This window comes from Trachurus japonicus, chromosome 5 (genome assembly GCF_045865225.1).
Source record: "Trachurus japonicus isolate A0001 chromosome 5, Traja_1.0".
Classification (NCBI taxonomy): domain Eukaryota; kingdom Metazoa; phylum Chordata; class Actinopteri; order Carangiformes; family Carangidae; genus Trachurus; species Trachurus japonicus.
The window spans coordinates 9,386,024-9,413,504 of NC_140911.1; the positions used below are offsets into that span (position 1 = coordinate 9,386,024).

Sequence of the window (27,481 nt, forward strand, 5' to 3'; positions counted from 1 at the left end):
GGTGCAGTGATGAGCCCTGACACTGGTCTCAGATTTTAAGTCACCGCTCTCTGACAGCACCTGGATGCTGCAGCACCAGTCGATGATATTAACTGCATGGAAGGAGAAACTAGTGCCATGCCTAACCTGGATACTGGCTATAAATTACTGTAGTTATTCTGATTATACTGTTTACATACACTTTCAATACCTTGAGTTTGCCTGTTTTACCATCACTTTGCCTTGTAGGTTCTAAGTAACTCTGGTGAAGACCACTTTTTATGTTCAATCTTTTATTTTCAGATGACACTGCCATTGGCTTCTAGTTTACCAGAAATTGTCTGAAACACCAAACAAACTGAAGGAAGATGACATTTTTTTTACCTTTGGTGTCATTTTAGTTCTGTATGTTCAGGTGAAGAACAGGTTGGTTGATTAGATACAGAAACTACAGATACATTACAAAACTTTTATATGATTTCTCTTTTCAGAGACAGAATCTCTGCTAAGAACAATAGCTGTCGGCTGCATGAAAATCTCACCAGACTCGCTCTTTGGTGGGAAGTTTAGGCAGCACCAGGTTCCCAAGTCTTTTTCAGGTAAGTGATACCATATTAAATTCATAAACTTCCACTGAACCCAGTATTGGATTCATGTTGAAAGCACATATTTTTGCTTTCTTGGGGCAGAGATCAAGCTGCATGTCTACCGGCTTATAGTGCCTTGCTCTGCTTGCAGGTAGAGAGAGACTCCTGCTTTCAATTCATCATTTACATTGGATAGTGTGCACTGGTTTAAAGGCCAACCCGTGCTACCTTACCCATCTCCATGCAGTTACCCTTATCAGCCTCAGTACAATGGTTTAATGTATGGCTGACATTTCACATTTTGCATAAACCTGAATGCATGTCTTTTACACATCTCATATGAATATTTTCCATTTTATACACTGTACATAACTATATAAATGACTGTACCGTGTGCATACTGCTACATTGTGTACCCATATAGCATGCTTCAATTTTGCCCTTGGTATGTCGAACTGTGACAATGTAATTTCCCCTTTGGATTAGAAGAGTCTGACATTAAATATGAAATACTCAACAATGTCTTTTTATTTCCAGTATTTTTTTTCATCACTTTTTCCTTCCACTTTCCTAACTACAGACTAAAACCCAGGAACCAACTCTGGTTTTGATACCAATGCTTTGGTGAAGGGTTAAAGGCAGGTAAGTTAACAAGATATTGCCCATAGCAGAAAAACAGTAACTCTTTGATACTAACTCTAAAGAAATATCTGTCATCACCAAATGGGATAGGCAGTTTCTGAGTCATTGAGGGTAGACACTCATTTTTGATGACGTCGAGAGCACAGAGAAAAATTAAAACACATGAAACACAACATAAAAACAAGAGCACGTTCAGAACAACAACACAAAACATAGCGATTGATCAGGCATCATTAAAAGTAGTTGCATTCAAAAGTGTTGATTATAGTTTTTGATCATATGATACAGTAAAACACAGCTACAGTATTTTAATTCATAAGGAAGTTGGTAAATATTTATTAGTTAACATTTTGCTGAGGTGTTGAGGATATAGTACTGTAGAGACATGCAGGATTAAAGTACAGTAAATGTTTGATTGATGGTGAGAAACAGTGCAACTTTAATTTGTAATAGGGTATTAGGTTGAAAACATTAGCCATCCATGTAGCGTGATCTAGATGAGTTAGAAAAGTTGTTTATTGGGAATGACTTGAATATCTTATAGAACACAAATACTGGAAACAGCAAGGCAATAAAGTACAACACATCTGTTTTGTAGCGTTCATGTTAAAGGGACAACGAGGAGTTTGTATTTGGTTATAAAAAAGTCTCATATTAATGTGGATGAATCTCTGTTACCCACACTTGTTAATGGGTCCATTTTCGAAAAATATATCGTTTTGTCTTTATCGTTATTTTGTTATTATTAGCTAGAGGTAAGATCTTAAGCCCGAGCCCGAGCCCGACCCCGACCCGACCCGAATTTCGGGTCGGGTCGGGTATAAAATGTCAATCATTACGTTCGGGTCGGGTCGGGCCGGGTTTCTCTCTCGCTGACTTTTTTTTTTTTTTTTTTAATATATGTTTATAGAAATGTATAAACGATGTGTGGAGATACTAAACTGAGGGATACTTGTTATAAAATAAATAATTAGGGAAAAAAAAACAGAGAGGGCGCTGTAAGGTAATTGCTATTTAACTAAACAGGACAGGATGCTGAACTTCGTCAGATGGAGTTAGAACGGGCAGACAGAGAGAGGAGGGACAGGGAAGTGAGAAGCTGAAGTTAGACCACAGCTGTGACAGACAGGGTGACCGGGTGATGATCAGTAATGCAGCGCAGTCCGTGGTGGAAGATCAGCCCGACAAATACACACACACGTAGGCTACTATCAGACAATCAGCGATTGAGGACGATTTTTTTTTTCCTTGCCGTTACAGTATAAAGTAGCGAGCCTACACCAGCCACGTCCACTGTGCTCTGGCTCAGCTCAGCTGACCTGATCAGCTGAACTTTTAAAGTGCAGGCCAGAGAGAGAACTAGTGAGGCTCCTCTGACAGCTGCAGGTGAACTACACGTCAGCTGGCTGGAGAGCGCAGCGTCTCTCTCTCTCCCTCTCTCTCTCTCTCTCTCTCTGCAGCAGCGTCCTCGGAGGTGATGCGCGCTGTCTGTCTGTGTGTTTGTCGGTCTGATCTTCCACATGGACTCTGCTATAGGAACCAACATCAGGAACCAATGTCAATTTGATGTTTACAATCGAGCAATTATAGAGCAGCACAAATCTCAGCGGCATCGCAGGGTAATCGTGGTGGAGCGCAATCGTAGAACGACGTGCAATTAGTGGGGGTCTGAGACTGATCTGAGACGTAGGACTGAAGAGGGAAGCTCGTGCAGTTTGAGATGTGAACAGACGAATAGTCTTGCAGTGATCTTAAGCCCAAGTCTGTCTATTATCCACCCCGTCATTGCTCTTCTTTGTCTCTCTGCGCTCTCTCTCTCTCTCCCTCTCCCCGTCTCTCTCTCTGCGCTCTCTCTCTCTCTCTCAGCGCTCTCTCTTTAAAGTGCCGCGCTAGATTAAGGACGTACTCTGAGTCCTCACAAATAAAATATGAAATTTCGGGTTTGGTTCGGGCTCGGGCCTGCAAATCAAGTTAATTGCTCGGGTTCGGGTCGGGTCGGGCTTTAATCCCGCGGGCCTGGGTCGGGTCGGGCTGGATTTTTTAGGCCCGATCTTACCTCTATTATTAGCGGTGGAAATACTGGGTGAGCAATCCAGCATTTCCTACTCCCGGTTCCGCGGACACTGTCCAGCGGGTCATGGGAATAACGCCGCTGAATCACCGTTTATGGTCAGAACTACAGCGGTATCTGACCGTCTTCGAACCTCTGACTTTCATTCTTGATGAATGAAAACATTCTTGGCAAGACGTCTGTCCAAGAATTTCACAGTGCGCGCCGAGGCTCATGGGAAATGTAGTGTGAAAACACTTAGCTTTCCAAAACTCCTCGTTGTCCCTTTAAAGTCAGAAGAAGGGAGCATCTGAGGAGACACTGACGTAGACAGAGGTGCAGGACAGAGGTGAAGTGACACACGACCTGAGACTCTTTCACTCTCTCTCTCTTTTATCATGTGTGTGTTGGTCACAAGTGAAGAATGATAGGACTATAAAATGAAGACAATAAGAAAGAAAAGGAAGGAGAGTGTGAGTGAGTGTGGCCCATTAGGGAAGAAGAGCACTTTGTTATTGGTCTTAGCGACCCAGGGGATGGACCCTGCCTCGACTGATTGGAGTGAATTTTCTGCCGAGCTATCAACAGCCGAGCCGTCGGAAAATAGGAAAAATAAAGCAGGACAATCTCCTCCTGTCTGTCTGTCTGTCTGTTAGCAGAGATAAAAAAAAAACTGTGTGACTTGGGCTGTGTGTGTGTGCAGTGCCTCTTCCTTTAACATATTTTCCTCTCTGTGCCTGTCGGAGCAGCGGGGCCACTTTGATCAGAGTGTTATCTGCACTGCTGCGGCCTAATCCGTGTATTTGCTCCGAGTCTTAGCTGGATCACCGCGCTCAAATCAAAGCACTACAGAGTCAGACCAGGAGAGGACGGAGACATGCAGGAACACACACTTTCAAACACTCACAGCCATACTGTATGCACACATGCTCTCTAATACACTTTAAAAAATCCACAGAGGGCCACAAACCCATGTCATGCGGACTCTGTGTTGATAATTGAACTCGTGTGATCAAAGCCACAAACACGTCTAAATCCATGCAACACCAGGATAATCACAGCCATTGAATAAAAGTCACTTTATAAATAAAAGCCCACTAACTGTCTAACTTCTGTTTGAGCCACAACAGTGTAAAGATTTAACTGCATAAATAATTTCATCGTTAACACCTCTGAAACTGTTTACCACAGCGAGGCTCTATCAAGAGATGCTTTGGGGGGGAAAAAAAGTGTTTTGTCTACCTCAGATTACAAACTACTGCTAATTACAACACTACTGCCTACGCTACATTATAAGACAATCAAAAAATGATTTGTGTAGCCACTCACACCCAACACTTCCTGATCATTTCTACCCTTTGCATCCTAATGACACTCCAAAGACATTAAACCATCCCCCAGCAAAGAGTCCTGTGGATTATTTTGCTATGAAATAACAAAGAAGTGGTAAATATCAGGGGCCCCACAAGGATTTAATGAATACTTCTGCAAAACTCCATTTGTGTTATTGACCATTTCAGCATTTGTAACCATTTGACTGTAGACTATTTCACAGCTGTGTTGACTCATTCTTTTCGCAGGCATTAACCTGCTCTGCAACCTTGAATTAACCTCATAACAGCAAATGTAGTCCTCTGACTTTTGATAAGACTTGAAATAGAGGCATACAAGAAAGAAACAAAGAAAATCAAGGTTAGAGGGTTTTTTTTTTCTCTTCTAAATACTCTAAATAATAAATTAAAAAAACACAGGGCTAAAGCAAACTCATTTAGCAAATAGCCTATAATGCTGTAGACGTGTGGCAGCTCAGATTATTATATCAAACACTCTGACTGCAAATCATTTCTGGAATGCCCTCTATTTAGTAGATAATCCCATACCCTTCTGTGTGACCTCCCAAAGGAAGCAATGTTCACAGGGAGATAGAAAAACAAACCAGAGAGGGAGAAAGCAGAGCCAGCGAGATAATGAAATAACTTATGGAGATGTGCCTCCCTCTTGGGGAGCGACTGAGTCAGAGAGGTATGTAGAGAGTAGGGCAATTGCTCTGGGCTCTTTCTACCTTACGTTCAGGTTGGACCGAGGGCAAGACATGTTTTTTGTACAGTAAGACCTCCTCCTGTTGGACACAGGTTAGTGAAAATGTAGACAAGATGGAGGCCATTGCTTGCAGGATGCTATAGGGTGGAGTTAGGGATTTTCTGCTTCAGTTAAATATTCAATTTGTGTCCTATAGGCTTGATCTAATTACAAGGAAAATCTAATGTGAGCCAACTGGCAAAGCTGACAGTAACTTATTCTTACATGGGCCTCAGTGCTGCACTGCAGTGTAACACAGTTGCACAATAACCAATAAATTCTTGCACCCCAGAAAGTCTAACGGGCAAAAAAAACAAAAAAACAAAACAAAAACTTGCGCACACTCAGTAGTTTTAGTCTATTTACGAATTTTCTGTAAGTTAATTATTTATAATCTTGAATTCTGATCAATTTTTTCGGTTCTTTTTTTTTCTTTCACAATTCACAGGGCTCAATTCTATTTTTCTTACTGTCAAATAAATAAACAAACACATGAAAAGACCAAAGCAAAGTGTTTGTCAGTCTGTCGATACTGTCCAATTTTCTAACCCCTGTCTATGTCTCAGCCAAGCTAACTGCTTTCTGCTAAAGATGAAAACCTTGAAAAACAGGTCACAGTATAAATGCTCAGTAATCTCCTAAAACAGCTGGGCACTGTAGTTTTTTCTTTGCAAACAGTATACCCAAACAGAAGTAATTACTGCATTTGCTGGGGCTATTGTCAACTTTGGATTAATACACATTTATGAACATTTCTTCTGAATATTTACCGCAGCTTGTGGGATTCACTCAAAACAAACTTCAGGGCCAGTGTTCATCAACATATCACCCACTACATCGCTGTGGTTCATTTATTTATTTCTGATAGTTTCTGGTCAATATGGAGCTGTCTGGCCCAGACTGCCTTGATCTACACAGATAATATTTGCTAGTTAGATCAAGTCATCGTTTGTTGTCTTTTCATGGGATTCATTGACAAAAAGAAAAATATAGCTATGAGTCAAACTTCACAAGGTTATAACAGAGCATAAAACATAAACACGCCTCATTTTAAGTATGTGAATATGTATCCAATACTGGGATTCTGCTGGTAAAGAAAGTTGCACCATTAATTTTGAATCAATGCTGTGATTAAATACTGATAATAATTCCAGTCACACCTGTTGGTGGAAATCCCAAGTGCTTCCTCTGCTGAGGCAAACTTTGATGCTGAGCTTTCTGATCCTCGTGAGACTTCCATGTTAATAAATGAGATCTCCTGCAAAGCAATACTGCTTTAACCCTATGTATTATGTATGAGGCAAAGGAGAATGGCACTAAAAAGGAGGAATCATCTAGGCACACATAAGTGCCAGAATCCAATCTCAGCTCCATTAGTGCAGGACAAATCCTATACAGTGAGAAGGGGTCTCCATATGTTTCCATGAGGGAGCTCAGGAAGCCATTATGGAAATGAAAGGGGACAAATCACACGATACAGATCACTGGGTGAAGCGGGAACAAAATCATGGTGCAGTATACTTTGGACGGGTTGGCTCCACAAAAGAAGGCAGGAATCTGCACAGTTCCCTCCACAGACTTCTAATAAACTCTCACAGCGAGGACGACAGCCTGAGAATTACATTAGTTCACATTTGTGTCAGCTTGTATTTACAAATGATGCTGTTTTGTTGTTCGGCAGATCAGCGATTACAGCGCCCTCCTTACTTTTTTTTTTGGGTAGCGTTGGCATCTTCCACATGACACACACTAAGGTTTTAGCAGCATGGCATCTTATTTGATCATGTGTCAGCCCATTATCACCTTCTCTCCATCTTGGCAAAGCAAAGAACTCATTCTAAGTACGCTCCGAGTCACAACTACCGCAGAAGGTTATGGTGGAAGACAATTTGTCTGTGTTTTCCAATGAGTTAGCATCCCCTCCGAGCGTATGCTCCATCACTGTAGATACAGATCCTTACAAACAATCTCCCAAATGCTAATTGAGGTAATTAAAGCCGCAGCATCCAGAGGAAACAGGTGCAGGTGGTAGGCATTATTCATGTCCCCTTGCCCTTGGAGGTAACCCTCTCAATCTACTGAGGTAAACAAGACAGACAAGGGTGCAGTTTTCACTGTTTTCTTTGTTAAGGTGAGAACACAAGAAGCTATATTTCCCACTGGTGTTGGAGTGTCATTGTCGGCAAGTATGACAACAACAGATAGGTAATCTTCCCACATCAATGCCCATATCTTTTTTTTTTTTTTGGAAATACACACATTTTCCTTGTGCAGTAACCTCATTAACATTTATGCAGACTTTCTGAAGGGAATGTACTTTCTTTGGTTGCTACGCCGTAGGTATGACACGTCTCTAAATATGGCAAAGCCGGTGGCACCAGGCACATTCAGTTCCCAAGGAAACAGAATTACATAATTAAAAAATGACAAGTCGCTCCTGTACGAGTCAAATACTTTCTTGAAAAAGAAATGGGAGAAGTAATTTTCATGGCCATCATTATCCCTCTCGGCCCCCTCCCGTCTCAAGAATGTCCTTCAGTTTGTCAAGACTTTTTTCTTTTCTTTTCCTTTTTTTTTTTGCTTTAGGAAATGCAAATGCCCTCGTCCTAAATGTCAGCGTTAGGTAGTGATGGTGGTGGGGGGGCTGACACCATTACAAAGGCCTTGTTTATATCAGACAGTGATTAGATTAATACTCATTAGAGAATATTTGTGTCTGCACCCATCCTGCCCCCCCCTCCAGGCAACCAGGCAACAGGAACTATGGCAATTAAAAATGGGAAACTGTCATCCTCCATCACCCCGCTGATGTGTTGGCCCTTGAAGAAAACACACATACACCCTACACTTGGTAATATATACACATGAGCAGCTGAACAAAACAAACCCCTAGATCAAACAGATATTATAGTAAACACATAACGCTGTCATTCTTCCCTCATGAGTATGTATTTTCTTTCTTTTTTTTAACATAATTCTGCATCTTTGCAATAAAAAAACATGGTGCAGAAAAAAGAAATATGATATTGCAACATTATCAGAAATTGCTACATGACCTACAGGAGTCTAGACTCCTGAATAATTGTAATAATCATGCCTGTTACAATTTCATCAGCCTGGTGTTGTCGGCAGTAATGGAGAATTCATCAAGCATTTATTTCCTTTCTGTGCCAGTTTCTTAATGCAAAGATTTTTTCCTTGGCATGAACAGGCCTTTCATTTCCTGTATTCATCCCCGTTTCCCGAAATCCATATCACTCTAATTTCAACTAAGATTTAAAAATGGAAGCTAATTTAAATTTTGTCACAGTTCCCTTTTGCTTCTGGGGTGTTTCTTTCTGTCTTTCTTTTTCTCACTCTCTCTCTCTCTCTTTTTTTTTGGAGGGGATCTTCATGGTGAAATGCCAGGGAAATAAATGAGATACACAGTTTTAGAACACATGGATTTTTCAGATGAAATCTTTGTGTTGAGTAGTTTACAAAGTCTGAATGCCACTGCAGCCTCAGTGTCATATTTACTATATACTTTGACATCATGTAAATGCATTGTGAAGCTGTGCATGTTCCGCGTGTGCATTTGATCCTCATTATGTCCTGTTTTCCCCCATCTCTTGAGACGCTTGAGAAAAATAATGATCTTGATGACCGCAGCATAATTAGGGCTTGGAAAGTCACCACTGCCTCGGCGACACCATTGCTGACGCTATCATTATAATTGAATATATTCAAGCCACTTTTTGAATCATTTTAGCCGGCGTTTGGTGCTCCATTAGCTATGGGTTATGATCATTAGGATAAAAGGAGGTTACTTTAACATGCCCCTGTTCTGAGTGTTTGGCCTAAAGGGACGAACTTCAGAGGATTGTCACTCACTCAAAGACGAAGGGAAAACTTTGTGCTCGGTCTGAGGCGACTTTAATTATGCCTGTCGTAAAGCCCCCACCTCCCTTTGCTACAGAGGCGACGAAACTCTGATCTCATCTGTCTGGAAAAAGGTTCCTCAGATGTTTGTCATGAGATGGCTGCTGGCTGCTGCTGCCTTCTGAGAGCATGTGGATCAGCCGGTCTCTGTCTGTCTGTCAGCCAGCTCCCCCCCCCCCACCTCACACACACATACACACACACACACACACACACACCCAACCCCCCACCACCTAATTATCCAAGGTACCAGCATCTCTGCTGTGCATTCCCCTCCATTTTCCACTTCTCCTCCCCTCTCCCTCCACACCCTCCCTCCCTCTGCAAAACTTCTGAAACATCCAAGTTGAGGAGATGCTGTGGTGAGAAGGGGTTTGCTTCTGGGACAAAGACCGCAGAAACATAAAGAGAGTGGGGCAATGGCACTTTCTTTTTTTTCCCTTTCCTTTTTTTAATGTAAATAAAACTTCAGAAACTTTACTTTAACAGTGTTTAAAGGCCACAAACAGGAGTAATTTCCCTGAGTTGCTGCCGGTAATGAGAGAAATGACGTTTGGCTTTCATCAAAGGTTATTGTGAAGTCATTTGGTGTAACAGCTCAGTTTATAAGTGCACTGAAGTTTTTATTGTTGTTATATGGTAAAGTGCTGTCATTAGTGCCTCTTGGATCAATATGCTCTTAACACAATGTCCATATTCACCTGAGTGCAGAGGGGTTTTAAGAGACGTGTTATTGAAGAGAAAACCGCCAAAAAGACACTTGTGACCAACTGTGTGTTTTTTTCAAACTACCATTAAATCCTCTGCAAAATTAGCTCAGTAAAAATGATACCTCAAGAATGACCTCTAACCAGGCAATTTCAGAGCAATGAATAATTAAAAGAGAACGAAGGGGAAAAAGCTTAAAACACGAGGAGGAATTTTCCCAAAAAATATATGGTTGACTGACTGATGGTCTGTTATTTTAAATGTGATTTTTTTAGGGTGAACAGCAGCTCGGGTGTTTTTATCAAAGCTTCATTTCTCCCACTTCATTTGTTGCTGGCAGTCTTCAGGCAGTGATTCCCTCTTTCCAAGAGTGAATTAGGTTGAAAGTCAAAGAGGCTCAGGTTGTTGTCAATAGTCATTAGAGCTGGCCACTGGCCGTGGGTTAAGACCTGTCCCACTCCGCTGTCAGGCTCAATACCACACGGACGCATGTGTCCACATCACATTTTCTGCAGCTCAAAACTGTCATCGCTTCTGGTAGAAAAAAGAAAGTGGATAAAAAAGAGAAAGCTCATGGTCAAACAAGCTAACAACAATGTGCACAGCCTGCCTGTCTTTTTCTTTACTTCCTTCTATATGTGACATTTATGCAGAGCTTTCTGCCGGCACATGTAATGTACTGTAGGCTCGTGCTTGAGGTGCCGGAGCAGGCTAAATGCTGGTGGAGTGGCTTTAGGGATCACAATTAGTTTAGACTGAAATGTCTCAACACCTACTGAGTGAATTTATGTGGATTTTTTTGAATCCTGGAGTCTTCGATGATGCTCTGACCTTTCCTTTAGTATCATCACTAAAAGTGTTGGTTTACACCGGTGCTTTTAAGCGAAATGAATCAACAACTGTAAAAGGATTGAATATTATAGTGGCCCATACAGCGTTTATGATTCTCTGTGTTTGTTGCTACCATTTTACTTCAGCTGCCGATAAAGTAACTACAGTGTAGAAGGGAAAGTTTAGAGGGCAAATGTGAACTGGACTTGTCTTATCAGACATGCAGACATAAGGCAGTGATAGGGATCTTGATAACAGCTCTGAGGTGGGTCTACTGGGCATAACAAGACCTTCCTCTTGCTTCAGCAGATATAATTGGCTTTGAGTTGGGGATGAACTAGCAAACAGTTTTTTCTTTAAGCTCTTTCTCTTTTCTCGTGTCCTTCCCCTTCTCTGCCTCCTGCCCCTTTCTCCTCCACTTTTTCCTCTGAATTGCTGCCAAGCTCTGTTTGCCTCGGTAATTAGGAGCCAGGGCGTGCTTTCACGACTCCATTATGAAAACAGCAAATGGTCCAGTGGTTTATTGATAAAGCATTACACTCTGCTGCAATACTGTATGGAGATGTACAGGGAGCCTGCAGCCCTTTTCAGGTGGACTACCATACAGGCTCCCCCACTGCCAGATGAAATATCATAATGCTATAATAGCCCAATCACACACCCCATATAATACAAGAACGAAAAGCTGGAATACAGCGCGGCGGCTGTATTAGTGAAATTTAATGCAAAAAAACAACAGCAACAACAACATGAGCCGCGGCATGCTCTGTCAAATGGAGAAAATGACCACGGGAAAAAAAAAATACAGCCAATCTAATCTGCAGCAGAAAGACAGTTGAAGAGGTAATTTTGCTCAGCAATATGCGGGGACAGCTATTTAAATGTGTTGTTGGCGCTCCAATAAGGCTTCCCAGGGTGCCGTGATATTTAAAAGTGACACGGGTGACCCTCCACATTTGCGAGGTGTCATCATGCATCAATCGGCAAGGTGTATATCAAAGCTGCCCGTAATGGTGTGTGCATTGGGATTTATATTTCCAATTAAATCTGCAAATTATATGATTATCTGCTGCACCGTGCTGAGGCCATTTTGGAAACGAATTGTGCTGTTCATTTTGTTTTTCTACAAAGATAATAGTGCCAGTGGCAAACCAGCTTGTGCAGTGAGAATATTAATGTCCGTGGCCTTGTCACACACCTACAGTGCATGTGTGTGTTTTTGTGGGGCTTTGCTTGCAGCTCACACACACACGCGCGTGCACACGTACACGTACAAAAACATACACAAGCCATCATACTTAGGCAGAAACAGTCTGCTATTCTCTTGTGATGAACTAACAGCTCAGTATTTTTTTTTTTCTATTTTTCTGTCAATTAATCCTGTAGAGAGACAGTAACTATGAAAGTCCTTATTAGTTGAGATCCAACACCTGCTGCAGACTTTAATTGCCTGTGAAAATGATATCAGACCGAGGATCTGCCTGATAAACCTACATGTCGATCTGTCAGACACACAGAGCACCGAGGCCTCTCTGATGGCTGATACAGGTCTCAGAGCCAATCACATGCATGTAGACACACACACATACACACATAGAGAGACAGAGAGAAACACCAGCACTCATTGGATGTGAATTATTGATTTGAACATGTCAGCTAAGAGACAGAGCAGACCGCCACTGTGGGAAAAAGGAAGGATATTTTGCTATTGCTTTGCTATGCTTGACTGCCAAGACCATGTTCGCCAGAAAGTTTCCACTTTCTGAATGTTTACAGAGCGACGCCTAACAATGCCCTAAGACAGAGAGAGAGAGGAGCTGCAGGAGTTTAAGGATGCTGGGTGGGTTGTACGATGAGGGAGAGAGAGAGAGAGAGAGAGATGGAAACTAAAGAGGGAGGAGGAAAGTGAGAAGGAGCGAGAAAGAGTGTGAACTTTTCCTCACAGGCTATTTGTATATGCATCTCTGGGGTGCCATTTTAGCTTCCAATATTTTATCCTGAGTAAAATGCTGTGGGAGTATTAACTGAGTTGCCATAGCCTCCCCCTCCTTTATTACTTTTCAGTATTGCACCATAAGAGAGGAAACAGTTATGGCTCTAATTTGGTAAGGTTGAGAAATGCTTTAAAAGCAAATTTTAGTGCTATCCTTTTAAGATACGCTTTCCATTGGACTATTTCATTACAAAATGCAATAGTCACTCGATGAAAAAAAAACATATTCATACGTAGTGAACGCTGGACTGAGAGTAAACCTTGTTGTGGTAACAATTCAGGATACAAGGATATGAGACCTTGTATAATAGACCTTTGTTTTTGAAAGACTGACTTATGGGTGTTTCTGAAATATTTAAAACAGAAATCTTTTTGCAGAAACTTGGAAATATGCAGGGAACAATTTTGAAATGAATATTTTTATTATAATTATTGCATAGAGTAGTCTCTCAAATCTCAGATTGTATTAAACTGATTCAAAAATTCTAATTAAGTACAATGGATACAATGTTAAAATCGAGCCCATGCATGTTTTATATACTGTACGTTGATAGGGAAACTACACTTATTAGCGAGTTGGTATGCTAACAAGCTATACTGGATGTACATGCATGTTATTAGATGAAGTGCACAGCATAATTAGCATTTCTGTTGCTGCAGTGTCCCTTTCCTTATTAAATGAACTCAAACCACAGTAGCTCTGTTGCTGGTCTTCACTTAATCCTGGGGGAAGTAGCCGGCTTTTTAGCAGCTAATCCTCCGCTATGTTTACTGGCTAAACTTGGGTTTGTTTGGTGACCTGATAAGTGTACAATGTTTTTTTTATTTATTTTTTTATTAGTTGAACTGCTGAAAACAACTGCCTGCTGTGGCTGGAAACAAGTTTAATGAGAGTGTTGGGTATAAAACTAGAGAAGTTACAGACCGGAAAACCAAAACACTGAGCTGAAAGACACGAAAACAGATCCTCATTGTTTGGGTGAAAATTCTCATCAAATGACACAGTGCACATTTTATGTGTTGTCACGATGAAAATTTCAGCATCTTACTGGAATTAAACATGCATTAACTTTAGTATAAGTTTGTTTGCAACTGAGTCATTTCACTAGAAACATAGAAAACACACTCGCTGATGAGGTGTTGAAGTAAAAAATTAAAAAAGCCTCATTCAGAACTTTTTTTTTAGCGCATCTCAACACACCTCTTGTTTATGCAACCGAAGTGATTTATCAAGCAGAAGATTTGAATGTGCAGGTGACTAAATGAGAGAATGGAGGAGAGAAACAGCTTGCCATCCTTCATGATGATAATCTCCTCCGTGCTAATGCACATCTCAATATCCCAGGCAACACAAGTCAGATTGTAGTTTCTGACAAGTATGGATTGCATAACAGCAGCTGGCTAATCCTCACCCTACAGGCGAACGAGCATATCTCCCCTCTAATTAGATTTATTTGCTGCTTTCATGGGACTCGTCTTTACCATTACCATTAGCTTCTCTGGTGAAAGATGTCATTAAAATTCTCTCCTAAGTTGAGTGGATTTCTACCAATTTCCATAGACACAAATGACGGATGAGTGAGTGGAAGATGAAGCACAGGAGGGACAGAAGGAGGAGGAGGAGGAAGATGATATAGTGTATTGTTGGTATGTGGCACCTATTCATTTTCCCTGGCAAAACTAACACACTTCACTTATGTGACTGTTGTTGCTGCGTTACACTTCGCTGTAGGTGTTGTGTTGCTATTCTTGGATCACGGCAGTGTAAGGAAAGTATAGTAGGCTGCAGTGTGTAAGTGTTAGTCCAGTGACAAGTTTTTCATTGTTTTGGCTTCACTCCAGTGCACTGGATTTGAAATGAAACAATGACTTTAAGGTTAAAGTGCTGACTTTCAGCTTTAAAGGTGTTTGAGGGTGTTCACATCTATATTGGGCGAACGGCTTAGGCCTCATAGCCCTTTTTACCCTTGGGGGAATATGTATAGAAAAGGCTATGCAGTTCATCAAACGTGGGCGCAAACACAATCAAATTAAAGCTGAAAGTCAGCACTTTAACCGTACCGTCGTCGTTTCATTTCAAATCCAATGTGTTGGTCTTCAGAGCCAAAACAATACTGTCCTTATTCTTTGAGGCTGAGCTGTGTGTGTGTGTGTGTATGTTATCATTATTTGATCCTAACTAACTGGAGTTATAGAACAAATTGTAGAATATGGTACAGAAGCTTATTGGTACTTTGGATAGAAACTTTCCAAGGTCGAAAACAGTAAAAGAGAAAATTAAGAGTACATGGTACGCAGCACAATAAGAGTGCAATTATTCTTACAAGCGCTGCAATGAGGGACAAGACCTTGTAGTTCACATTTATCAGGTCTGGCAGTTTTTTTTTATTCATGAGCACAAATTAGTGATTTGTTTCCTTAGATTAAAACCTTGTGCTCTCTGATGACTGTATTGTGCTCTGCCTCTATTTAAATATTTAATTTCTGTACTGTAAATATGAAGTTACAGCCACCAACCAGCAGCTTAGCTATTGCACAGACTCGAAAATGGGAGAAATCGATAGTCTGACTCTCACACTAAGTTACGAGGGAGCACCCAGGGGGTTAGTGGAAGTTCAGTATATGTGTTTTAGTGCAGAGGTGACCTTGAATTACTGAATTAATTTCCTTGAATTAATGAATAGTATTAAGTTGTCACATTCATTTCAGATGCTACATTTGACAGTTTTAGGTCTTTATGAGTCTCAGCTTCATACTACGCACAAAAGTTAACAATATGCACAGCAGACAGCACTGTTGTAATATTATACTCTTCTGACATGTGACACACAAACATACCTTAGTATTTTTGTCACATTCCCCAGGTGTTACCCATTTAGTTTGAGTTTTTTCCTGCTTTATTTTGAAAAGCCCTTGTGTGTCCTCTTCTTGTCCTTGTGTTTCAGCAATCAGTACCTGCCCCGCCTTAATGTGTTGCACCTGTGTCTCATTGTCTTCCCCTGTTCCACTGACACATTCCACTCATCTGCCTCATCTTTCTCTCCGTGTGGTTCCCCTCCATTTCCTGGTTCTTGTAAGTTTTTTTCTTTTTTTTTTGTGTGTGTGTGTGTGTGTGTGTGCGTCTTTTGTGTTTCTTGACAGTTTTGACTCAAAATGAACATGATACAGTAGAAGATGATCCTGTTGTTGTTTGTACTTATGGCGACTGTTTGTATGTTTAGTCCATGTGTTGTAACATATTTGTCCCTTATGTCACCTTGTCTATCACTTAAAGCAGAAGTAAGCGATCCGGTCGTTTTGGCTAATGCTGCGTTCCAGGCAGGCTTTTGAAACCGTAAATTACAGCTTCAAGTCACAACTTACGATTTTGTATCGTTCCAGGCAACCCACTCGTGTTTTTCCGACCTGTTTTACCTGTGAAAGTCACTATAACGGCCACTCGTAACTTCCGACCCGTGAACTCGTACCAGATCGAACTGGTATGACTTCACAGGTCGGAAAAACACGAGTTACGAGTTTCCTTGAACGCACCATAACAGTCCTCGTCCCTACGTCACCACGTTCACGGCGTCCCTTGGCTGCACACACAGCCCTGCATGCCGTTCTCTCTCCTCATTGGATAAAAACTGTAGGATACGAAAAAAGTTTTCTCCTCGGCTCAGAGCAGAGCAGAGTGACTGACAGACCCGTGTTTCAGTCCAAACACTCTATGTAAGTGATTGCTGTCGGAAGATATAACTATTTAAGACTTATATTAACACAAATATATCGCTTACTTCTGCTTTAACTTCACTAATAATAAAAAAAAACACATGATAGAAGACGGTTAGATGGATGTAACTATGTAGAGAGACAGAGGCTAAAAGTTTAATGGAGCTATTTGTACGTTTACGTAACACATTACAAAGCCATCAATAGAATTACCAGCCGTGATCGTAACAGTCAGTCATCATGAGTTTGTCTCTGCAGACTGGACGCTACAGTGACTTAACAAAGTTCTGTTGCTGAAAGTGACTTTAAAAAAAACAAAAAAACATTTAAATATTTATGTTTGGTCCCAGTTTATTGCAGCTTTTCATTAATTCATGTTACACTGTGGTACAGTGGTGTTCAATAGTGAGAGACTCACCAAACTTACATAGTTACAGCTACCGTAAATACAGCCAAAATGTAAATATCCAGTTGGATTTAAATCATTTGATGTGAACTGAGATACACTGTACACTGTGTAATGCTGTGGGATTTGAGTGGTAAACACAACTTTGTCTTTGAGTTCAATTTTATGTATGTTATGGAAATAGTCATTGCCTCTGTTTTAGCATCTCTGAGGTAATTGTGAAAAAAGAAATGCAAATTATGAAAATAATAGTCCTGATTGTTGGCAAACTGTGGTAACTGATGTGAGCTTTTGCTCCTACAGTCTCCTCATGCCATACACAGAGCTAGAAAGCACTTTTCTATAGCTTGTTCTTTTTGAGCCTGAAGTTCGGTGTGTTCAGGCAGCAGAGATGATGTCAGGTTACGGTATGTGAAGTCGAAACAAATTTACCTTTAGTGGTGAGAACCGCGGCGGGGACACGCTATTCAAACATCCACCTTTCAATACTTTTGCACGGTACCGTCTTTGAAAAATGTTTTGCTAAAATATAGTGCTGTGGACCTCGCAATTAGAGCTAACCCTGGCAAGTTGTGTGCAGCCCTGCTGTGAGTGAAAGGCAGTTTTAGCCTTGTACTGACCTTCCAATCTTGAATAGGGATTAGTCTGTATGGCGTCTGGCGAGATATGAGCTAGATCTGTCAAGACAGGCCATATCTATCTTATGTCTCAGACAGCACATCTCTGCCCAATATAGTGCTTCCACCGTGAAAGCCTTCTCTTGTTTTGAATTTGGAGAATTGGAAAGTAAACTAGTAATATCTGAGGTCATTTTAGGTAAAGCCAGAGCCATTTTTTCTTTATCTAAATCTCCCCCATAGATAATCTAACTGTCCCAACTCGCGGCTGCACAGGAGGACTCAGATGCAAAATGATAAAACTCAGGGGAGGAGAGGTTCGGAGTGAGAAATGTAGGGGGCAGGGGTTGCGCTGGAGACTTGATAGATTCAATTTTATGGCTAAGAGGAATTTGAAAATTCATCACATATGGGGTAGAGATCACGGCAAACCTGCCTTCAGCACCTTTTCCCTCTGATTTGAATAAGTAGCAGAGAGAGAGAGAGAGAGAGAGAGAGAGAGAAAGACATGACCCGAGCCCGGTGGCGTTACAAGGAAAATAAGCACATTTACGACAACAAATTTCACACATTTGGTCGTGGCGTTAAAGGATTAGGATCTGCAGATGAACTAACTGACTGGATTAGTGCTCTTGTTGCCTATGCCTGCTTTTGACTCGTAATGTGGAGGCATTGTGAGAGAGTTTCACAAAAAAAGAAAAAGAAAAAAAAAAAGCGTACAGTACAAGACAGCCGCTCCTCAGATCCCATCACAGCGTGCTGCGATACGAAACATGACTTTTGTGATTAAACAGTCATGGAGCATGCTGTTGTATCTCCCCAACACTCTGCCAGTGACAAAGCTATAGTTGTAACGCAACAAAGCCTGTAATGTAGCTTATGAAAATGATGCAGGGTCCATGTGTATCTAAGACCCGCTGCTACTCAGGCTGAACTATGCAAGTCTGTGCTTTATGTAATTGGTATAGATGAGGTGTGTGTGCACACGTGTCTGTGTGTGTGTGTCAGAGCATCTGTGACGATGGTTGTTAAGTGAAGGGTAAACATCTTTTCGGGAGAAAGAAGCTGATCATCTAACGAACCCCCCCATCCCCCCATCCCCCCCTCCCCACTTCATCTCCATCTCAACCTGTTGGCGTGACTTCTGTCCTCTTCGCCCTGGGTCGCCATGGAGATGTGATGTGTAATTAAAAATATCCTTCCTCCTCTGGCTATTCACTTACTGCTGTCAATTAGCAGCTGTTGGATCTGGCTGGATTGATGTGGAGTGTTGTGCACAGCAACCCTGTCCCTTACACGTCTGATTTATGCGTTACGGACAGTGTGCGTTTTTTCCATCCATGTGACGGGGGCTGGGGGGGTCTGGAAATAGCAGTGGGTCAAAGAGTGTTGCTATGTACTGAGGACACACCCTTTAAAGGGATGGTTCAACATTTTGGCAAATTGGCCCATTGCCATAATCGCTATAGTCATAGCAGTAGGTTCCTTACCTTTAATTGTCGGTGCAAGCTATTTTTAGAACAGCGGAGCGAAGCTGCGAGCTGCTCAGAGCTACGCTACGGAGGCTAATGGGATTTCTTGGTTTCCCTCATCAAACTCATCAAATACACAATCCAACAACTCCAAAACACTCTTGTGGACAAGTTGTGACCTGCACATTCACCACGCCATGAGATAATAACAGAACGTTACGAGACAGAGTTGGTTTAGAGGTAAATTCATGCAAAACAGCTGATGCACGTTCCTGTCAGGGGCAGTTTTTGGGCAAGCAGTCTCTGCATTTGCCTCAAAAACAACTCTGTCTAGTAACATTGCGTTATTATCTCACAGCGTGGTGAATGTGCAGGTCACAACTTGTCCACCAGAGCGTTTTGGAGTTGTTGGATTGTGTATTTGATGAGTTTGATGAGGGAAACCAAGAAATCCCATGAGCCCCCGTAGCGTAGCTCTGAGCAGCTCACGGCTCTGCTCTGCCGTTCTAAAAATAGCTTGCACTGACAATTACAGGTAATGAACCTACTGTTATGACTATAGGGATTATGGCAATGGGCCAATTTGCCAAAATGTTGAAGTATCCCTTTAAGTCTGCAATCATGCACTTAGACTGCTGCATGGTTGTGCATACCCTAATTTGTTTGAATGTTTTGCACGTAGTCTTTTTAAGTTCTCGCATGCAGCACATTTATTTAATGGTCTAAAATTTCTGGCAATGGGAGACGGTGTTGCACGTTTTCCCTTCTTCGTTAAGGCAAATTAAACGAGGAAGCGCTCGCTCAGATTGCTCCCCTGTGTATTCAGGCTCCCTTGTGATGAAGAATAAATCAGGAACTTTGCCTGCATTTATTATACATTATCACCTGGATCAGGGATATCATCTTCCCTGTGTCACAGCTGTCTCTCTGTGTTTAACATTTCTCTCTTCTTTAAATAACCTTTCCTTTTTGATTGGCATAATCACATTGTTTTGCAAGTCGGCTTGAATTTCACTCAGCATATGTGTGTGTTTCTTTTTTTTTTATTCTGAACAGGTTGACCTGTCTCCAAATCTCTCAGAAGTCTCGCCTGTGATAGTCACTCAGACGCACTCAGGGAGAGAAGCTCTGTTGGAGTCAAAACGTTTTTGTGTGCTAATCACTGTGGGAGTTTCATACGTCAGTCGCAGCACCCCCGACGCTATTGTTGGTGTGTCTAATTAACACTCCTGTGTGGTGCTGATGCTCCACACTATACCTGTACTGAGACACCTGTCCAGTGACAAACCTAGCGTACAGGAGCGGCTGATTGTCAACAGACATTTTACTCAGTTTTTTAAAAAAAACAAAAAAAAAAACGCCAACGCTCAACACTTGTTCTGCTCTGTGTTTTCAGGGAGACTCAGCAGGTATGACACAGTCGTGCCTTGGGGTGCTGCCGGCGTTGATGGGTCCACATGCATAATAATACTACGCACAAACAGATGGATGAGAGTGTGACAAAGTCTGGCGGATGACAGAAATGAAATTGGTAATGCCTGCGATTTAATGTATTTTCTTTTAAAGATGTTCCTCTCCTTCTGCTGGAAAAATATAATGACGCTTTCTTGCCAAGAGGTTTGTCAGGGAAGATGCTTGTGAATTTGCATTTATATTTTACAGCAAGACTTATCATAATCATCATGCTGCTGAACAAGATTAACCACAAGAGTACAACGACGGGAGGAGGGCAAAGATGTTCTGCATGTGTGCTCATGTAAATAGCCGGGAATGCTATCAGTTCCACAGTGTTTCTAATCATGTTTTTTAATCTTACTTTGTGTCTGTGTGTTTTTAGATGTGCGTGTTTGTGTGTGTATCTGTGATTGTGCATGCTTGTGTTGTGTGCCTTGCTTCACCAGTCATGCCAGCTTGCTCTGACCCCGGTGACCCAGCGTCCCTGGCTCTGTTCCAGGTAGCCTGCAGTCCCATCCTCTCCGCCTGCATAGTCTCACACAACTCCACCACTCATTGCTCAGCAGCGGCCATTTCTTTTTAGTTTTCACCGGCTCGACTTAATTTGAGATGTACCGGCTAAATGTACCACCAACGTACCCTCGATCTCACCTGTCGTTTTCAGATCTCACCTTTTTAAAGAAAGATAGTAAACAACACGGAGTTTGCCTGTGCGGATCTGCTGATGTGCTACTTTGTCTGAGTTCAGATGCTCTGATATTACTTTATTCATGTTTGTGTGATACCTGTGAGTTATATGAAAGCTTTATAGTCTGTTTATTTACCTGCTGCTTCTCCTCAGGGTTTTAAAGGCACATAACTGGTGACCTGTCTGAAAGTCATGCCCAGTGATTAAAGTAGAAAGACATCCAGCTACCAGAAGATTGCACATTAATAGAGATGCTGATTAATATGTTGGCTTTAGAAAATAAGCCTGATGTTATTCTACATTTTTGTTATTGTCAACAAATCCAATGAAAAGATCTGAACCAGTAGTGAGCCTTGAGCCTATTTGTTCCTACTGAGGATGTAACTCTTGAAAACCAGACCCTGGACACATGCTTTCATTTTTTTTCCCAAAAAAAGACTGAATATTTTATTATATATTTTTTAGAAAACATTTCTCAATATATTTGTGAGGGTCTGAGTTGACTGAAATATCTCAATAACTACTCGGTGTACTGCCTTGAATATTCATGATCCCCAGTGCCTCAAACCTGTTGAATTTAGTGATCCTCTAACATTTCTTTTGCTCCATCAAAAGCTCCCAGTTTTAACTTGCTATTATAATTATTATTAGGCAAATATCTTAACAGCTAATAGATGGATTAGCTCTAAATCTTCCACAGACATTCAAGTTTCCTGGATGAAAAACCCCATTTCCTAGTGGTTCCACTCTGAGGTTTGACATTTACATTATTAATGAAAATATCTTCATAACTTTTCTGCTGGGTTGCGATGTTTCCCTCAAATTTTTTACTGTACTCACTTTGACCTTTCCTCTGTCTCTGTGATCAGATCAAAACTACACTTTGGTTAAAATCCAGTCCCTACAGAGAGCCCCACCAGCTCAGCTCTGCTTTCTGTATGGTGCCAATTAGCAGGCTGACACACAAAGGTAAGACAATGCACACAGTAAGTAGTATACCTGCTAAACATCAGTACGATATCATTGTCTTTGTGAACACGTTGGCGTGCTGATGTTGACATTTAACTCAAAGCACCGCTGAGGCTTTGTCTTGTTAATTTGTTTGTGGACAACAGTGGAGCTCTATGGCACAGAGAAATACTCTACAACGCACAATACTTGTTTATCTATTAATCATTGGCTTTAGTATTGTCATGGGATTTGTTGACCATAATAAAAATATGGAATACCACCAGATTTATCCTTAAAAAAAAGTTTATTATAACAGCTTGGCCCAAAGAAGCTCCCAAGACCCTCTAATATATTTATATATCGTCCCAACAGACACAGCGATTTGCCACCCTCTAAATCCTGCCAACCACTCTAACACCTTCAGATTGGCTGGAATCATGAGTGACAGAGTGGCAGAGCGTTGTGAGTCGCTCCCATTTGGTGACAGCCAAAGATGAATCATTTGAAGTGCTAGCGTGCGGCCTCACAGAGCAGTGTTTTCTGGACTATTAGCTACACAAGCAGCATTAGGCAGATGAGGCAGACTCTCCTCATATCTCACCACACGCCCGAGGCAACAGACAGAGGGAGAGACTTCAAAGTCTTCAGATAAGGCGATAAAAACCTCATGCTGAACTTGAGGAACCTTGACAGATTTAATAGAGCAAAGGCCCCGGCGCCTGGTCGCTGATGGACGATTTGCCTCCAGCTTCATTTGGCTCAACAATTTATGAGTTATGATTAAGTAAATAGATGCATTTAGAATGATGGTTTCTGGACAAATACCTTCTTGTCCAAATGCTTCTTTGCTGTCACCTTGGAGGGTTTTGCAGTCATCTATATTAACATACTTTGCCCTCTCTCTCTCCCTCCCTGCACCTCAGCAGCTGTGTTTGTGTGTTTTTGAAGATTTGCAGTTGGTGGCGAAGATGCTGTGCTGCTAAACACGGGATGTGCGGTTGTGTGTGTGTGGGAATAGCGTGGTGAAGGGGGAAGGGTGAGGGGGGTTAGTCTGTTTATGTGAGTGCACGTGTGGAAATGTGTGTGTGTGTGTGTGTGTGTGTGTGTGTGATGGGGTGGTTGTTGCTGGGGGGTTGGCTGCCTGTGGGACCTGCCTCTCAGTGTAATTGAAAAATGTGACCTGGAAAATGTTTGCCCAGCGGAGCATGAAAGTTACCTCCACGGCGATGGTGGCGTGCTCAGAGGCGGCTCACCTGGCCCCTGACAGGGAGAGCCCCATATTGGGTGGGAGCTCACGTTAAGAGCCACTTTATCCCTTCACCACATGCAGAAAAATGCATTATTTAATAGCGCTAAAGAATCCCAGATTGACCAAAAAAATAAATAAAAAAATCACGCAGATTTCCCATCCAAGCTGTGCAAAGACTCGGCGTGCCTCCTTGAAACTCTTTGTGTGTGTGTATGTAATTCAAGGTGAACAGATTTCATGACGAAGAATATAAAAATATGAAGACTCACTTAAAAAAAAAAAAAAAAACTGCATCACATCCGCTCAGTTGAAAGGGGTCAGTGAAAAATGTCCCAGAAAAGTGGAGGAGAACATTTTTGTGTCTCAGCATATCTAACAGTTATTAAGGTGGTGATAAAATGCAATCAAAAAACCCAACCTCCGTCGTCCACACTCAGGGTCCTTCGAGTCATTTTCATTAACCCGCGGCCATTATTTCAAATAACGTATGCGTCTTCATATACTGCGATGGGGATGAAGACGCATGAGTGTGGCCGTGGCACTTGGATGAACTAAATGAACATGTAGAAGTGTGGAGTCAGCACAGGATGATGATGTACATGCTAAGTACAGAGTGGCCAACAGCTTTACATAAGAACATGAACATGTGCTCCACCCCCCTGTGTGTTTAACATAAGTGGAGACCTGCGGTTTGAAAGAGAGTGAGGTGGGGTGGGGGAAGGAAACCACAGAGGTAAACAAGAATATATGTGGGAGTTAACTGCAAGTATATTGAGTTATTGTGAGAGATGTAAAGTGAGCGTTCACCCCGATCGCTCAACAGCTTGTGGAGAGAGACACTAAGCAGAAGACAGCGAAGCAGATGTAAACAATGGCAGATTCAACGAGTCTGAACAAAAAACATGTAAATAGCCTATAATGATAGCCTGTAATAGGAAGCCTGTTGTTTTAAACCATCTGTTTGCATTCTCTCTCTTGGTTGCAGTAGGGTTTTTTTTATATACCACCAACAGCAATCTAGAGTGTGAGTGCAGTTGTGCGAGCGATGCACACATTTTAGGATGATGTTGGCACTTTAAACCACCTTGGAGCCCAGTTTTACATCAACTGATGTGGGAACACAAATATAAATGTATTTGTAGCTTCATGTTTATTGTAAAGAAATTATACCTAATCAATCTCCTCATCTAACTCTGACTTAAATGCAAATTTACTTGACACAGAATGACACAGAAGCTCTTTCTCATCAGCAGTAGAAGGCAGAAACGACTCTATTCTAACATTTATTCCATGCAGGGTAAAGTCTACTTCTACTGTTTTTGTGGCTGAACTTACGATTCTTTTAAGCGGCTTTGATGTTTTTTTTTCTCTCCCCTTCTGTGAAGCCTTCACACTCTTTCATTAGCTAGAATAATAAGTGCTATGGCGCAGGTGGTGTGGTGATAATGGCTCTGACTCTGATTTCGCTTTTTTTTTTTTTTTTTTAAACGAGAGAAGGAGTCAAAAACCAGAAAACTGTTTTCACATCCTTGGAGCACTTGAAACACCACCCTCCTTTTAATATGTCCTATGAAATACACACCTTCAGCTGCAAAGTAGTATCTCTGGAGTTTAAGTGCCCAACTTTGTAACATTTATAACATTATAGGGCGGGCGGAGAGACAGAGGCTAACTGAGCTTGTTGGCCCCAGACACTATTACAGAGGGGAACAAGCTAATTATGGATGGACTCTGTTTAAGAACGACTCATGCTTCAATTTGCATCTTCCATTAAACTGATGTATAGTGTGCATACATCACATTACAGAATATCTCATATGAACCGGAGGAGTGAATTTGTGAAGTTCTGCCGCCCACATAACGCCGCGGCTCGGTAGAGATCAATTGGTTTGCCTTCTCTGCCGTCTCTGGTGTTTCTTCTTCCTCAACACAGTTAGGTTCTTAAAAATCACTCTTGTTGTGCAGAACACATCATTCAGCTGCTTAGCTGGAATGTAAAACAGAAATTGAAGCTAGTGGGGGAAAAAAAGAAAGAAAAAAGTTCAGTTATATTAAGAGAAAATGTGGCGTGAGCGTTGCCTCTTCACCTTCTCTACATCACCACCAACACTGCCGTCATCATCAACTCCTGTAACCCCTACATGAGATAAAGAAAAGCCATATCAGGTAATGTATAAATGAGAGTACAAACAAGCTAGTAAACAGTGTGAATCTAATTAAAAGATAATGTCAGCCATTTTGTCACAAATGTTCCTGCTGCTATGGGCCTATCTTCTAGCCCTAGGGCTCTCTATCTGTTGAGGGCTATTGCTCTCTACTTGCAGGCTGTATCTTTAGTTACGCTGCTATCTCCACTTCCTCACCCTGGACTGTATATTCCTGACTTGGTGGTATTTGTGCTGGCCGTCATGCTTGACTGTGCTGACCCACTATTTCTCTCTCTCTCTCTCTCGAAGATCAAATGTCCTGTTTAGGCTCTCATACTGCATAAGGTTGAGAATATTCTGCGGGAAGCAAATGGGAGCTCGAATCACAAAGCAGATAAGCATATAGGTTTGTATACGACTACTGATGAGCTTTGGTGTACCGCGTTTCCCTGTGTACACAAAATAATTCAATTTTGTGTTCTTTTTTTTCTTCTTTTTCTTTTTTCAAACTCTTCCTCAATATGGAAACAAGTAAGAGAAATACAGTACATTACAATTCTGTGTCTGGAAACCCTGTGTTTTTGCACCCCACTGAATACGCCTCCAGACTTCCATTCTCTTTGAGGATGGCTAGACTTTACGCAAACATGTCTTGCTCGGAGGATGATATTTCTGACAGGAGAATTGACCGGCCCTATCTCCAGAGCAGCAACTGCACATTCAGAATGAACATCACCCCACAAACTGGCCGCTGGAGGGGAACTTGAAAGAACAGGAGGGAGAGCACTGACGCACCTCTGAAGATGGTTCAGCATCGACCACTGACAGCCGACTTCAAAGACCCAGTTATGAACATGACAGGCAGCCAGCGCAACAGCCTTTGAATCCAGTGCACATTTTTATCAAGAATTTATGGTCTATTTAGAAGTGATTTTTTTTTCTTTTTTTTTTTTTTGCATTGCAGCACCGGGAATTTGATTTGACTGTATATCACTGACACGGTAACTCTTGCAGGTCTCTTCTTGATGTTGATATATATGGGACTTGCATTTTCATGAGTGCCTGATGTTATTCCACATGGCAGCCGTTGATATTAGCGCCTTTGATTCCTGAGGAGTTCTTAAGAAATGCTGCTATGAAAGCCCCCCAAGGCACAAGTTGTTTATTTGCCCAGATATATATTAATCCAATCAATTTGCCTCGACTCACACCTTGTGGAGAATTGTAATGGAGCCGAATGGTGCACAGTAATCCCTAAAAAAAAAAAAGAAAAAAAAGAAAATCGAACACCCAAAGACAAAAATCCTGGCAAGTTTTTATGTGCAGACATAATTTGGTGTTTATGCATTCATAGTCCTCAGTTTCATGGTGTGATGCTCATTTGCTTTTCATTATTGTTGATGAGGAAATGTAGGGGAAATGATCATTGTAGTAAAAGTCTATCGCAATAAAATTTTCAATTGTACTCAAAATATCCCAGTCTATTAAGTATTATGAATTTGAGTTACTCGTAACAACCTATTTGCATATAGCTTTGTAAATAAGAATTGGTATATCAAAGGAAGAAAATGGTTAAAGAGTAAAAATGTCCTTTAAAAACATATTTAATTTGCTCTTTACGTGCAAGCAGCATTTCTGCTTCTTCATGATGTTGGATTAAGCTGTAAAAACACAGAATATTGTGTAACCTTTTCAGTCATGTTTCCATTTCGTATGTATTGCCCTTCTCTGCAACTAAAGTCACTCTCAAGATCACTGGCGGTGTATCCAATTCTTTCACTCCATAAAATATCAACCTCCAAGACATGGTCACACCGTCTTGTTTGTATGAGAGGGTGATGATACGTCTGAGTGTGAGGCCATGTGTGAGTGTGTGTGTGTGTGTGTGTGTGTGTGTGTGTGAGAGAGAGAGAGAGAGAGAGAGATTGTGTGCTCAAGCATGTGTACTTGCAGTGTCATCCCAACCTGGAAAATGACTTATTAAAATGAAATTAC

General features: G+C 41.5%; 1 long non-coding RNA gene across 1 annotated transcript; it reads left to right on the forward strand.

Annotated features, from left to right (window-relative positions):
- The first annotated feature begins 467 nt into the window (after positions 1–467).
- Positions 468–27,241, forward strand: LOC146987063 (uncharacterized). Its single transcript, XR_015035914.1, has 5 exons — positions 468–578; positions 1,147–1,208; positions 20,393–22,108; positions 25,796–25,892; positions 26,019–27,241. It is a non-coding gene; the product is annotated as an uncharacterized LOC146987063 (long non-coding RNA).
- The last annotated feature ends 240 nt before the right edge of the window (positions 27,242–27,481 follow it).